General features: G+C 41.4%; 1 protein-coding gene across 8 annotated transcripts in view; it reads right to left on the reverse strand.

Moving 5' to 3' along the window:
- PPFIA2 (PTPRF interacting protein alpha 2) overlaps positions 1 to 4,827 on the reverse strand; it is a 351,928-nt gene extending 347,101 nt beyond the window's left edge. For 2 of the 8 annotated variants that reach the window (XM_064509622.1, XM_064509603.1), the window contains exon 1: positions 4,686 to 4,825. The gene's annotated coding sequence lies outside the window, so the exon portion shown is untranslated. Of the gene's footprint in view, positions 1 to 4,685 lie in introns of all 8 variants that reach the window. The other 6 variants (XM_064509675.1, XM_064509646.1, XM_064509640.1 and 3 more) reach the window with 4 other exon arrangements.
- Between the last annotated feature and the right edge of the window lie 7,377 nt (positions 4,828 to 12,204).

A 12,204-nucleotide genomic window follows, 5' to 3' on the forward strand; every position in this document is an offset into this window, starting at 1 on the left:
GAACTTCAAAAATTTACAGTGACCATTGAGTCTTGTTTTTCACCCCCTCCCTGCTCCAAACTAACCCTGAGCAACCCCATCTTATTTTGACATTGGCCCTTCTTTAAGCAAGGGATTGGCCCAAGTGACCTCCACAACTGAATTATTCCATGTTTCTGGAGAGAGCTTTAAGTTCAAAGAGCTTGCTCATTTATCACAGGGATTCTGAAATTTAACATACATTTAAATGAGACTGAAGGGAAGTTTGGAAAAAAAAAAAACCCACAAACGTTGTGGCTTAACTCATCTCACTCATAAAAAACACCTTGATTTCTCCAAGACTGCCTGCCCTGTGGAGAAGTCGAGACTCTATATGCTTGGAATAACTCTACAAAAAGTAAAGAAAATTCTCTTTTAAAAATTAAAAATAAACCTTGATTAAAAGTGTGGCCACATTTTCAGATAGTACTAGTTATGTTAAACGTCGTAATTTCTGAGTAATGTCTGGACACCTGTAAGGGCTTCTGCTTTTCAAAATATGCTGAAGTACAGAAATCTGAAAACACAACCTCACTAGAACACAAAATGAATAATTACATTATAGGCATCCAAAATATAAAAAACACTGGTTATATCTGCAAACACAAGCAATTATTCTTTGTCAGAAAACATACACAGAAAGAATAAACTTAAATTTTACATTGGATGCTAAAATGTAAGGTCTCAGAACATTTTAACTTTTAAAGTTTGAAAAGTGTTTCTTATAAATGTATTTTTAATGTCCCTGCTTACTTTCCAGCTTTACTCATCATTCAAATACCTCAAACGAGACAGGTTTGAAGAAAGATTTCAATGCTTTAGACTTTTTCACCCATCCAATGAATTATAATAAAAGAATATTGAAACAAATATGTTCAAAGTTAAGATTAAGAAGCTGCTAAAGCCTAGCTCTGCAGGGGAACACATATGTGCTGAACGGCAGTAGTTCTACTTAAGTCGTATACACTTTTTCTACAATTATAGCAGAAGAAACAGTAAATATAAATAAATATTTTTCCTCAAAATTCTATCACTGAAATTGTTCCTATTTAAGGTCATGATCTATTATCAAGTCAATGTTTACAACATACCTAAATGCTCTCAGTACATTTAGGAAGCTACCCTAATTATAAAGGGTGCTTTATAAACCCATACTAGGATTTCTTTTGTTGGAATTTTCTGACAATGGGAAATATGAACACATTGTATTCTCATCCAGAAAAACAAAAAATCTTCCTAACGCCTTTCCTTCCCTCAAAAAAAAAAAAAAAGCATGTACACAAAGAAAACCCCAAACCAAAGACTGACAGACCTGCTTTCTTCTCTAAAGGAAAATACATGGTGCTGAATGCAATTTGTAACCAACTGTAAAAAGTCAGTTTTGCAGTTTCTGAGTAAATTCCCACTGAAGTCATCTAGTAAGGACTTCTGTACCAAGATTCTGGTCACATGACAGGAGGAAGAAAAGATAAAGAAGGAGCACTTCAGGTATTCAATTTGTTCTCCTAATTTGATACATCAAATCATATTGAATTATATATCAGTGGTGCCCAACCATCCATCTAGGAACTCCATGCAGGTCTTTATGCTGGTAAAGGAGAACTGCAGGCTGTAGCCCCCAGAAAACTGAGCCAAGAAAGAGTTGGGGGAGGAAGGAAAGGTGAGAGGGAATAGTTAGCAAAGATCTTTGTTAACCATCCTCTTTCTCAGGAGTAAGTGAGAAACAAGCCAGATAGTCACAGTACAACAGACCACTACTAACTGCTAGTTATCATGACTGAAGAAATGCTCAGTTATTTATGAGGGAGCACAGACCACCAAGAACGCACATTGAGGGAGCGTGGTTCATTCCAGTGGGTGTGTAGGTGCTCCAAGTAGTGGATCAAATAACTCTGTCCCGTATCTTCAAGACCACAGAGGTCCATGAAAACAGAATAAACCTTCAAGTACATTATGCTGTGCAATACTTCCTCCTACACAGACACAAATGCAAAGAAGAGGAAAGAGCAGAGGCTTAACAATGTGATAGATGCCTCATTAATACCTCAATACTGTATACCTATAAACTCAAAGTAAAAAAAAAAAAAAAAACAGAAATTTAAAGTAAAAAAAAAAAAAAACAGAATTTTGTGTTCCTTCCCCCCCCAATAAAAGCTGACTTGCACTATAGTAATATAACTTAATTAAAAGTATGCTTGAAAGATCTGAGGCAACAAGGCTTTTGAAATGTGTTTTCTTTTCTTTAAAAACAAAACCAACCTCCCTATTCATACTGAACTTAATACGTCTGCAGTTAAAAGTCTACCACCTTACCAGCTATTCTAAAGATGAGTATAACAATCTCTCAATGCAATATACATTTAGTTTAGGTCAGCAGCATTTCACTGTTAATACGCAAACACTGTTTGTTGGATTCATCAGGAGCCACACAGCAGGCATTACAACTCCCCTGCTCAGGAAACACACACAGTACCCAAAACTGAAGGACTTCAACGGAAGCTGAACTTGCGTAGCACCTTCTAACTATTCCAAACCCTCTAAGATGTTTTGAGGGAAAGGGGTATACTAAAAAATTACTGCTTCTCTTAAAATCCATGAACACAGACACTCAGGCAAAGTAAATTCTTTAGAATTCTTCTAATTTGAAACAAGTAAGACTATCCATGTTTTTAACATTAGGCATTTACTTTTACTAGTATTTCTAGACCTCAGGTGCTCAAGTATCATAGACATACACAATGACAGCTTGTGAAGCAAAACATTAAAGATCTCTAAATACATTCTCTTCATTGTCCACTGTGTATCCGATACACCATTTATGGCAAAAATTATTCCAAGCTGGTTGGTTCCTATTTCAGTATTTTTTTCCAATCATTTCCAACAACTGCTTAAGTCCATGGAAATACTATCATGGACTTCAGTGGATTTGGATCAGTCTCTTTGCAGATGGACAGAAAAGTCACTAACATAGGCAAGTCGCTAGCCTCCTATCATTTTATTACGTCCAAATTGGAACATATAAACCAAAAGCATCTTATATATTACGCTTAATTAATGAACACACTGGATGTTATTTTACCAGTGGCTACAATATTATGAGAAATCATGAACAGGATTCCCCTCTAATCACAAAGCATTTAACTGGTAAAAAACAACCACTATTTAAAAAGTGATTCCTTCCTTGAGAGGGGGAAAACGTGGTTCATTATCACTGCATTAAAGGTTTTTCAGGTAATACGAAAAAATGTCACAGCAACTACAGTGTCAGCTGCATTATGTCTCCATCAAGTGAACTGAATATTAGCTCAATTAGGAATACTGAGGCTCAGTTGAGACATCCAGATGAAGTGAACAGACAAGAATTGCAACAAACAGTATAGAGTACATGCCCACCCTTGGTTACAGTTATGTAAGGCTCAGGAGCTACTCCATTAACCATTAAACTGATAACAATTCTCTTTCTTTTATCTACTGATGCTGATAATCATGTACAGACAAGGTGTGAAAGTGCATCTCTAATACTGACTTTTTTCCTAAATGACTTTCAGAAAACAAAGTACTTGAAATATCTGCTACATATATTCTATAAAGGAGGGAGGAAAAGTTGTCACCTTTCTTCTCATTGGACCCCACCCTGTTTGACATCTTCTGTTGTTTCACTTGTCCAAGACTCTGGAAATTATTATTGATTTTTGGCTCTGTAACAAACTGTACAGAATGCTATAACAAACATCTTCACTTTCTCATGTAGTCTGGGAATAATTTACCAGCTGGACTTACTTGGGCAGGCTGTAGGAGTGAGAAGGAGAAATAGTATTTGGCTCTGGCCTGACAAAGGCTTTCAGACAAGCATTTTGCTCACCTTGAAGGCTACCACCTTCTAGAAATGTGAATCTTATTCCTTCACTTTTTTGTCCACTTTTGGTTTTAAAAGCTTGTTTTCTGTATATTCAGATGTTTGTTTTGCACACCAAGGTTGAGGAGTTGTTTCAAGTTACTTAAAATTTTTGCTGCGGGAAAAAGAAGTAGAAATCTTAACTACCATACATTCTAGCCTGCCCATAGTGACATCAGCTTGAAAACTCATTTCATTGGATCATTCTGGATATTTTGCATTTATATGCTATTTTTTTTCCAAAATGTTATATAGATTTAGTGGCTGATAAAGCCAGTTCTTACTGCAATTACGTCTTTTCAAATGCTCTCAGCAAGATCGCTCTTAAGCAGCGCACTGTAATTCCATAAGGAAAATCCTTCCTATTGTCTGAGTTGCATTACATGCATATTCCTCCTCCTAGTTAACTCCTTACCTACCAGAGTCTTCACTAAACTATGATATCACCTTTAACAGTAGCATCTTACACTCTTTCCACACAGAAAGAATGATGAACACAGTGCCTTAAAAAAGGACTTATTCGAACCATTTATTCTTTATGTCATCCCTTCAGCCTCGAAACTCCCTCAACCACAGTAAAAAAGAAGTTGGTCTCATGTTTTTTACTCTGAAATTCCCCAACTCCCAACTCTTATTGCAGAAATGCATTTAAATAATACCAGACATGCGACAGCAAGCAGCAGATAGCAAGATATTGCATTTGCACATCATCTCCCAAAGGGTGCCGAAGCTAAGAAGGGAAGGTCTAACTCAGAAATAGAGGGTTCAGTACCTAGTGGCTTTTATTTCGGCGTCTGCTCTTTCACTTGATCAATAACAACCGCAGTCTCCACCACCGGCTTCGAGCGGGGACTCACACAGCCGAGTGCTCCTGGACCGTCTTCCTAGCAATGGTGACACAGGCGTTGCTCCGAGGAACCCCAAGCCCCCGCACCTGTCCTCCGGTAAGACTGGCTGCTTGGCACCTCGGCATTTTCTTCCGTCACTTCGTCAGCAGCCAAGAGGAGAAGCGTCCATGGGAAAAATGGCATATTACAAATTTTGCTTTGGGAAGCAGAGCTCGGCTCAGACCATTGTCGGGAGCTGGGGGGGGGGGGGGGGTGGCTCTTAAAGCTCCAGCAGCCCCTTTCAAACAGCAGCATCTTTACAGCTGGAAGGAAGAGATTAGAGGGGGGAAGGGCCGCGGCGAGAGCATCTTTCTTTTATTTCTCTTTTTTTGTCAACTGAATAATATCTGGTTCCTCTGGTTATTCAGTGCCTCCTAGGCTAATTATGCCTCTGTGCATGACTGAAGTCCACACACATGCACGACCGCATGATCAAAAGCAAACGCGGTTTTCTGCTTTGCAGAAAGAACCCCTCTGCCTGCAGCAGAAAGAACCCCTCTGCCTGCAGCTCATCCCTGCCTGGCAGAGCCTGATCTCGGCGAAACAGCGCAGGAGCCGCGGCCCCGAGCCCTCGGAGTTGCGGCGGTAGGAGCCGGGGGAGTCACTGCGTGCGCCCCGCGCCGCAGAGCGCGCACCGACAGGCAAGTCCCGGACAGCCCTGCTGCGAGGGGCGAGCTACGCCCGTGCGGCTCCCTCAGTTCTCCTCGACGGACCCGGCGCTGCGCTACCCCCTCCTCCTGCCTAACTACTAACTGATGTCTGTGTTTAAAGCGGGAGGACATCTCTGAACTGCTATATGCTGTAATTTGAGGAGTTCAGGCAAACGCTATTACATCTCATCTAATCGGATATACAGTGTAATAAAACATATCATCTGCTGTAATCCGGCCATGACAAAGCAGCGATAATATCTACTATAATCTGACTAGCCCAGGCACGTAATTAATATTTACGCATTTGGAAACGCTAGGAGTGAGCAAGCGCCCTCTCCGCAGGTCCGAAGCCGGACGCGCGGCAGCGCCGCGGGCCCGCTGCGGCCAAGGGCCGGGGCGGTGGGCGGGAGGCAGGCAGGCGGCGGGGGCGGCAGCGGCGGAGGGAGCGGCCACGGCGCTGCTGCTGCCGCTCCGCGCTCTCCCCCTCGGCGAGGACTTCCCCTGGAAGCCGCTGCAGTGGTTTCCACCAGCCCTTAAATAAATTCTGAAGTAATCACGTCTGCTCCCCCTGCCTCACGCACGCGGCTCCCCAGAGGCAGCTGCTGCTTCGCAGCTCGCAGGGCGCTAATTCCCTCACGCCCACTCCTTAACAAGAAAAGGAAAAAAAAAGACGCCGAAGGGCGAGACCCACAGGGGACCGCAGAGACTAACCCAGAGCGGGGCTCCCGCCCTTCCCTTCAGCGCGATCGTTGCGGTCGCTAAGGGCCGTTGGAAAGGGCGGGCGCGTGGACGGCCGTTGGTGCCCCGAGGCTCCACGCGGCCGTTGGCGCTCGCTCCCCCCCACCGCGTCCCAACGGCTGCGGCGCGCGCGAGCCCAAGGCGGGAGGGGCCGGGGCGGAGGCTGAGAGCGGGTGGTCGCACCTCGCCGAGCCGGTGGCGCGGCGGGGCGGGGCAAGGGATCGCAGGGCCTTATCGCCCAAACGCCACCTGCGCCTGGCGTGGCGGTGTGTGACTTCTGCTTTCGGCGGGAGAGCGACCCCAGAGCGGGTTTCCCGTCTCCCCCCTCCACGCAAGCAGGGACGGCTGCGCCCGCACCTTCGGCCCCCGTGTGTGGCCTTTCCCAGCTGCTGCCGCGCCACACAGCCAGAGAAAGGGCTAGAAAACAGACCTAGTAAAAGGACGTAACTACCAGAAAATGATGTAGAGTTGGAGTTTTCAAAGTGTTAATGTGAAATTAAGCTCGTCCTAGTTTGGGGACTGAGGGTGAACTTCATTCTTGCCAGAAATATTTCAGCATTTGTTTCCATTTTTTCCGCATACAAAAACGTATGCTTGCTTAGTCCACATAGGGTTGGTTGTATTTCTCCAAAAAGTCTGAATTCACTTCATCCACTTCAGAAAGGTGGTGGGGAGGTAAGGGAGCCCCACAGCCTGCTCAGGTGCTGTGGTGCTTGCTGCTGCGGCCGCTGTCGCAGCAGGTTGGGCTTATTCTTGTTGCTTGTTCCTGACACTGTAATGTGGAAAATGTAAATGTGCCGAGGATGTAAATGTATGGTAGAAAGCAAATATTTAAGAAGAGTTGCCAACATAGACATTTTAAAAATAAGTGCAAAGATAAATGGCAAACACCACTCTAAAAGGCAGTGAATTAGCCAGGAAATACTGGTGCCATGCCAGAGTCTGTTTCAAGCACTTGGCCTCACGACACAATGTATGGATAAAAAGGACCAAAGTAAAGTAATTCCTCACATCAGCTGTCCTACACTTCCAAGTAGCTTTTTGTTGCTTTTCTTAGCCTTTCCAGATCCCACTAACTTAATTCATCTTCAGCATACAAACCATTAGACCACTTGCCTGACAATCACATTGCAGCTGAGAGCAAGATACATCATCTGTCAGAGACTTATGCACATGGCTAACACAACCAATCTGAGCTTTGAGTTAGGTGAATAGGAAAAACTAAGCAGCTCAAAAAGGGCTCATGAGAGCAAGTATATTCGCAGGGAACTGCCTAGGCTGGCTAGTACAAAGTTCTTCGAAGAAGGGCATATCTGATTTTTTTTTCCTTTCCCAGGGGTTAAAGCACATTGCTCTGTGTGCAGTAAGGTATGTAGGTCAAATCAGGATTTGCAGCTTGAAATTCTCCAGAAGTCAGCACTGTTATTTTTTAGAACAGAGTCTGTATGCTTGGAAGTATCACTCTTTTCTTTAAATTGTTGATAAAAATGAATGATGTTGATGACATCCTTGCTTCTTGTTCCTCTCTTTGAACAGTGGCTTACTAATTAAAGCACTTGCCAAGCATGTGGGAGATTTCATCTCAATGTCCTTCATCCAAGGTGGTTGTTTTCACCACTTACCTAGGAAAAGATTCGTGCTCCAAGAACTGGAGTCAATTATTTCCAAAGCTCTGTAGTGGACAGCCCTGCTTCCTAGTCATTTGATTTATAAACATTTGCGGAATACTTTGGAAAGTCTGTCAGCTTCTCAGCTCATCATACCCTTCCGCTTTACCATCTTTCAATCATTAAAGCAAAAAAAACAGCACAGAAAGACTATTATCACTACTCATAGGATTGTCCTAATTGACCTGCTGCCCTTACCTTCTCTGTTGCCAGCTTCACAGATGAGAAAGTGGCTTCAGTATCATGTTGCACAATACTGAGGTTACTGTGTAGTGCAGAAGCTGCCAGTTAGTATGTGTGCTTTGTGATACCAACTTACACCTTCTATTCAAGCAAGTAGACTTTTGAGGTCAGTGAAATGGAAGAAGATAGAAAATGAACTAAGGAAGAACCACAAACACAGATGGAACAAGTCCTTTGGGCTCTGTCATAATAAGGGAATGTTCCCTACAGTAGAGAACATCTTGTAGTAAAACTTACTGCATGGATGATTTTGATCAAAGACATAATGATATATTTTATGGAAACTTTATTAATGGAAGGTACTGAATATACTAATTAGCTATGAACTCAGTCTTTCCTGAGTGGAATTTGAGCCATTTGATGTCCAAAACATGCTTCTGTTTATCTGAGCTCTGAGTGTGCAAACCAAATCTATTAATTCCCCCAAAACAACAACTACTCTATCTCACTGTCAACTGTCACTATTTATCTGGTATTTGAGAATATGGAATTTACATGAGGCAAGTTAAATGAATAAAGACATGTAGGAAGAGTAGAGTAGAGTGAGACAGTACTCTGTATTACCATAGGAAGTTCTCCCAAAGCACCATTTGCTAGCTTGTTGAAAAAAATATTAGTCTTAAGACAAAAGGAATATTTAAAAGATATGCCTGAAAGATGGCGTCCACCCCTGTGTGAGAGTAGCCATGGGTCTTTCTGGCAGGCTGTTCCTATGACAAAGAGAAAGTTGAGGCTGATGAAATCTTTTGCTATGAACAGAGTGAAAGAGGGAACTCACATCACAGTACTCTCAAGGTATAATTGATTGTGTAGGGAGGTGATGAAGCAACTTGCAAAAGTCTTTGCTTTCAAGTTATACAGAGTGAACTAAGAAGTAGGTAAAGGGAAGCGAAAATAAATGTTGCGGTCAAAAAAAACAAGAAAGGAAAGTGATCTCTGTAGCCTGTTTTGAATAATGTTGATGGTGCAGGATTTTATATTTTAAAGCCTGGCCATAGGGGCTTTACTACCACAACATGATGACAGTCTGATGAAGATGGAGAAAAGAGAACCTGCCTTAGAAATGTTACATAGGGGGAAAAAACAGATCAGGAAGATTTGGAGATAATATTCACGTGATCAAGAAGTCATTAGAGACTAAAAAAGGAGTGCAAGAAAGAATAAAGTTCAGATCTTGACTGAGACCGGAAAAAAAGAAATATAATATTGTGTGCATAAATTACATTCCAGTGTAATTGGAATAACAATTCCAAATTGTACATTGCAGTTACATGCATGCTTATTTCCCAGAAGTTCTCTGCATATTATCATAGCTTTAAGGGCTTCTCTCTGTTTCCTCACTTAAATTTTTTTGCCTTTTTAAGATACGGGTTTTTACCTGACATGACCTGATTGCTATGTTTTGCTAGAAGACTGTCAAAAAACTGTTTCTGTTATGCAAAAAATGTTCCACAGGTGGCCTCAAAAATCATCATGGTAACTTTTAAAATATCCCAGTGCCAATGTCTGGTGTGGGAGGGAGGAGTAGTTTAGAACGGGGGCATAGTTTTAGCTTAGCTATACATTGTTCAAAGACGACTAAAGAACAATTAATTTGGTAGCATGGCTCGCATCTTCCAGTACAGCTGAAAGTCTTCAGCTGGGAAAGGATTGCTTTTATCTCTGGTTCAATTAGCTTAATCTGCAGAGCGGGCGCTAGTTCCAAACTAAGGAATGGTTGATTGGTGAATCTTCTGGTCTTACAACACTTCTTCAAGATGCTTTCCCTGGAGACAGGATTTAAGTGCTGATGAAGACCTTTCTGAAAAATCTCAGTTACTCACATACTCCTACATAGAGAGCTGAAAACTAAAGAGGAACTTTTATGTGATCTGACAGTATATGATTGGGAACATTGTTCACCTAAGAGCAGTCATTCTCCTCTTTTTCTAGACTGTCTAATGTTACTCAATTGTAGTGTTGTTTGCAGCTAAAGTGGCATGAGATGCGAGTAAACAGTCTAATTCAGTCTGCTACAGAAATATTTGCAGTATAGCAGAAAATTTCACTCTACTGTGGTTACCATAAGAAATGAAAGGTGGCATTCAGCTATACTGAGAGGAGTTGGCTGTGCTATCACATTCTCAGGCTACATTTTAGTTGTTTTTTAATTATCTTGAGATGTATATGTGCAAGCAACAAACTGCATGAAGGCAATAAAGAAAAATCTCCCACTCGTGCCATAATTTTTCCTTTTGTCTGTTTTGGATGTTTTGCAAATTGCTTTAAAGCATCATGTATTGGTCTTTGCCAATGACAAAGGTAAAAATCTGGCATGGTACAGATCTGAGTGGGTAACAGTGAAGTCACAAGAAGTCACTAAAATTCAGGCACTTGAGAGATTCATGTCCTATGCACTTGCTCAGCTAGGGAGCTTCTTTCTTTTCAAAGTTTGAGTTGTAAAAATGGAAAGACTCAAAAAAGCAACAGTCATCAAGAATCAGTGTATCGTGATTTTTAAAATATTTTAAACATTTTAAAATTTGTGGTCATAATGCATTTTTAAAAGCCATTCGATTCATAATCCACTTCATCACATAGTGTGAGTTAACGAAGGAGGAACTGATGTACAAGCCAAGAATAAGGACCGCAAACTAGATGTAGATCAGAGGCAAACAGAAAGAATAACCCGAGCAATAACTGATGCTGACGAAAGATCTTATAATTAAGAAACAATCCATACCACATTGTCAGTAAGGCAGTCATCATGGCCTGCATCACAGCAAGTGAACTAAATGACACTTAGTCTATCTTTTCACCCCAGGACACTTATACACCATATCAAACATAGAAAAGATAAGATGATTAGGAGTAATGAAGTGTCAAGGTGCTGAGGCCTCTCGTAGGTGCTCAGGTCATATCTGGCTCCTTTACACACACAGACATCAAGCGTATTTACACTAAACGTCTGTACAGCATCATTCCAATTAAAATTTCCATAAGGAGTTAGCCAGAAAACTCCATCCCAGCCTAGCATCACTGAGATAGCTTCAGCTGCTTAGACTTTTATAACCTCACTTTGCTACAAAAGTGCTATTTGTCTGGATAAAAATCCTCTTATGATCAGGAAAATGCAACTACTGCACAATAGTGCAATATGGCTCTGCAGCAAGACAGCTTACTGTGAGCAAGTCAAAAGACACACTGTAGTCCTCATTCTAGAGTTTAAGCTCTGGGATATAGAATTTTAAAACAAGTTCTGATTCTCAATATTTATCCAGAAATTCCATGGCTTTTTGGATGTCTGTAATCCAGATTAATGAAAGTTTGGGGTTTGATGGTTATGTTCCTGTAAGATAACAGATTGTTCTAATATTAGGAAAAAGCTCATCTGCTCAGCAAAAATAATAAAATGAAGGACCTTCATAAAATCTTCCCAGCTTCTGGGCTGACTGTCAGATGCATTTCTTTGTCTTTGTGTTCTCTTACAAATGAATTGCACTGTGTAAACAAACCAAAACAAAGACATGCAAGCAAACATGCTAAAGGGAGGCACTTCACTGTAGATCTTCTCCCTGTGATGAGATAAAGGAAAAAAAAAAACACAGGAGATGTTAGTTAAAACAGTTATTAGTAAAACTGCTTTGTGAATTGCTTTGCAAGTATTTGGATACACTAGTGAATTAGATGTAAGAAACCACATGGGATCAATGCCTAACCAGGAATGCTAAACAGATTTTCACAAAAAATTATCAGTTTATCTTTTTACTCCAGCATCAAGAATGTTTCCCCACCTTTCAGCCATTCAGTTTCATCTGCAGCCAAAGCACAGTCACTCCCTTAGAGGGGGACACAGTTGATTTGGCATTGGTGCATTTAGAAAGGCAATAGATTAGGAGATTCCTGCATGGCTTCCTACTGTTGGCTGTTGTTCATTCATTCCCACTGTGTGCAAAAAGTTCCAAAGGATGCCAAGTTGCTCAGGGTGCTATGCTATGGCTGGGACATCTCCAGCACAGAAGTGGAAAATAACATTTTTTTAAAGCCATTCTTTGAAATCAGTGGGCTTACAGTTGGGCTACAGAATGGTTGGGCTTACAGTGCAAAACTTAGTAATTAATATG

This window comes from Dromaius novaehollandiae, chromosome 1, assembly GCF_036370855.1.
Source record: "Dromaius novaehollandiae isolate bDroNov1 chromosome 1, bDroNov1.hap1, whole genome shotgun sequence".
Lineage (NCBI taxonomy): Eukaryota > Metazoa > Chordata > Aves > Casuariiformes > Dromaiidae > Dromaius > Dromaius novaehollandiae.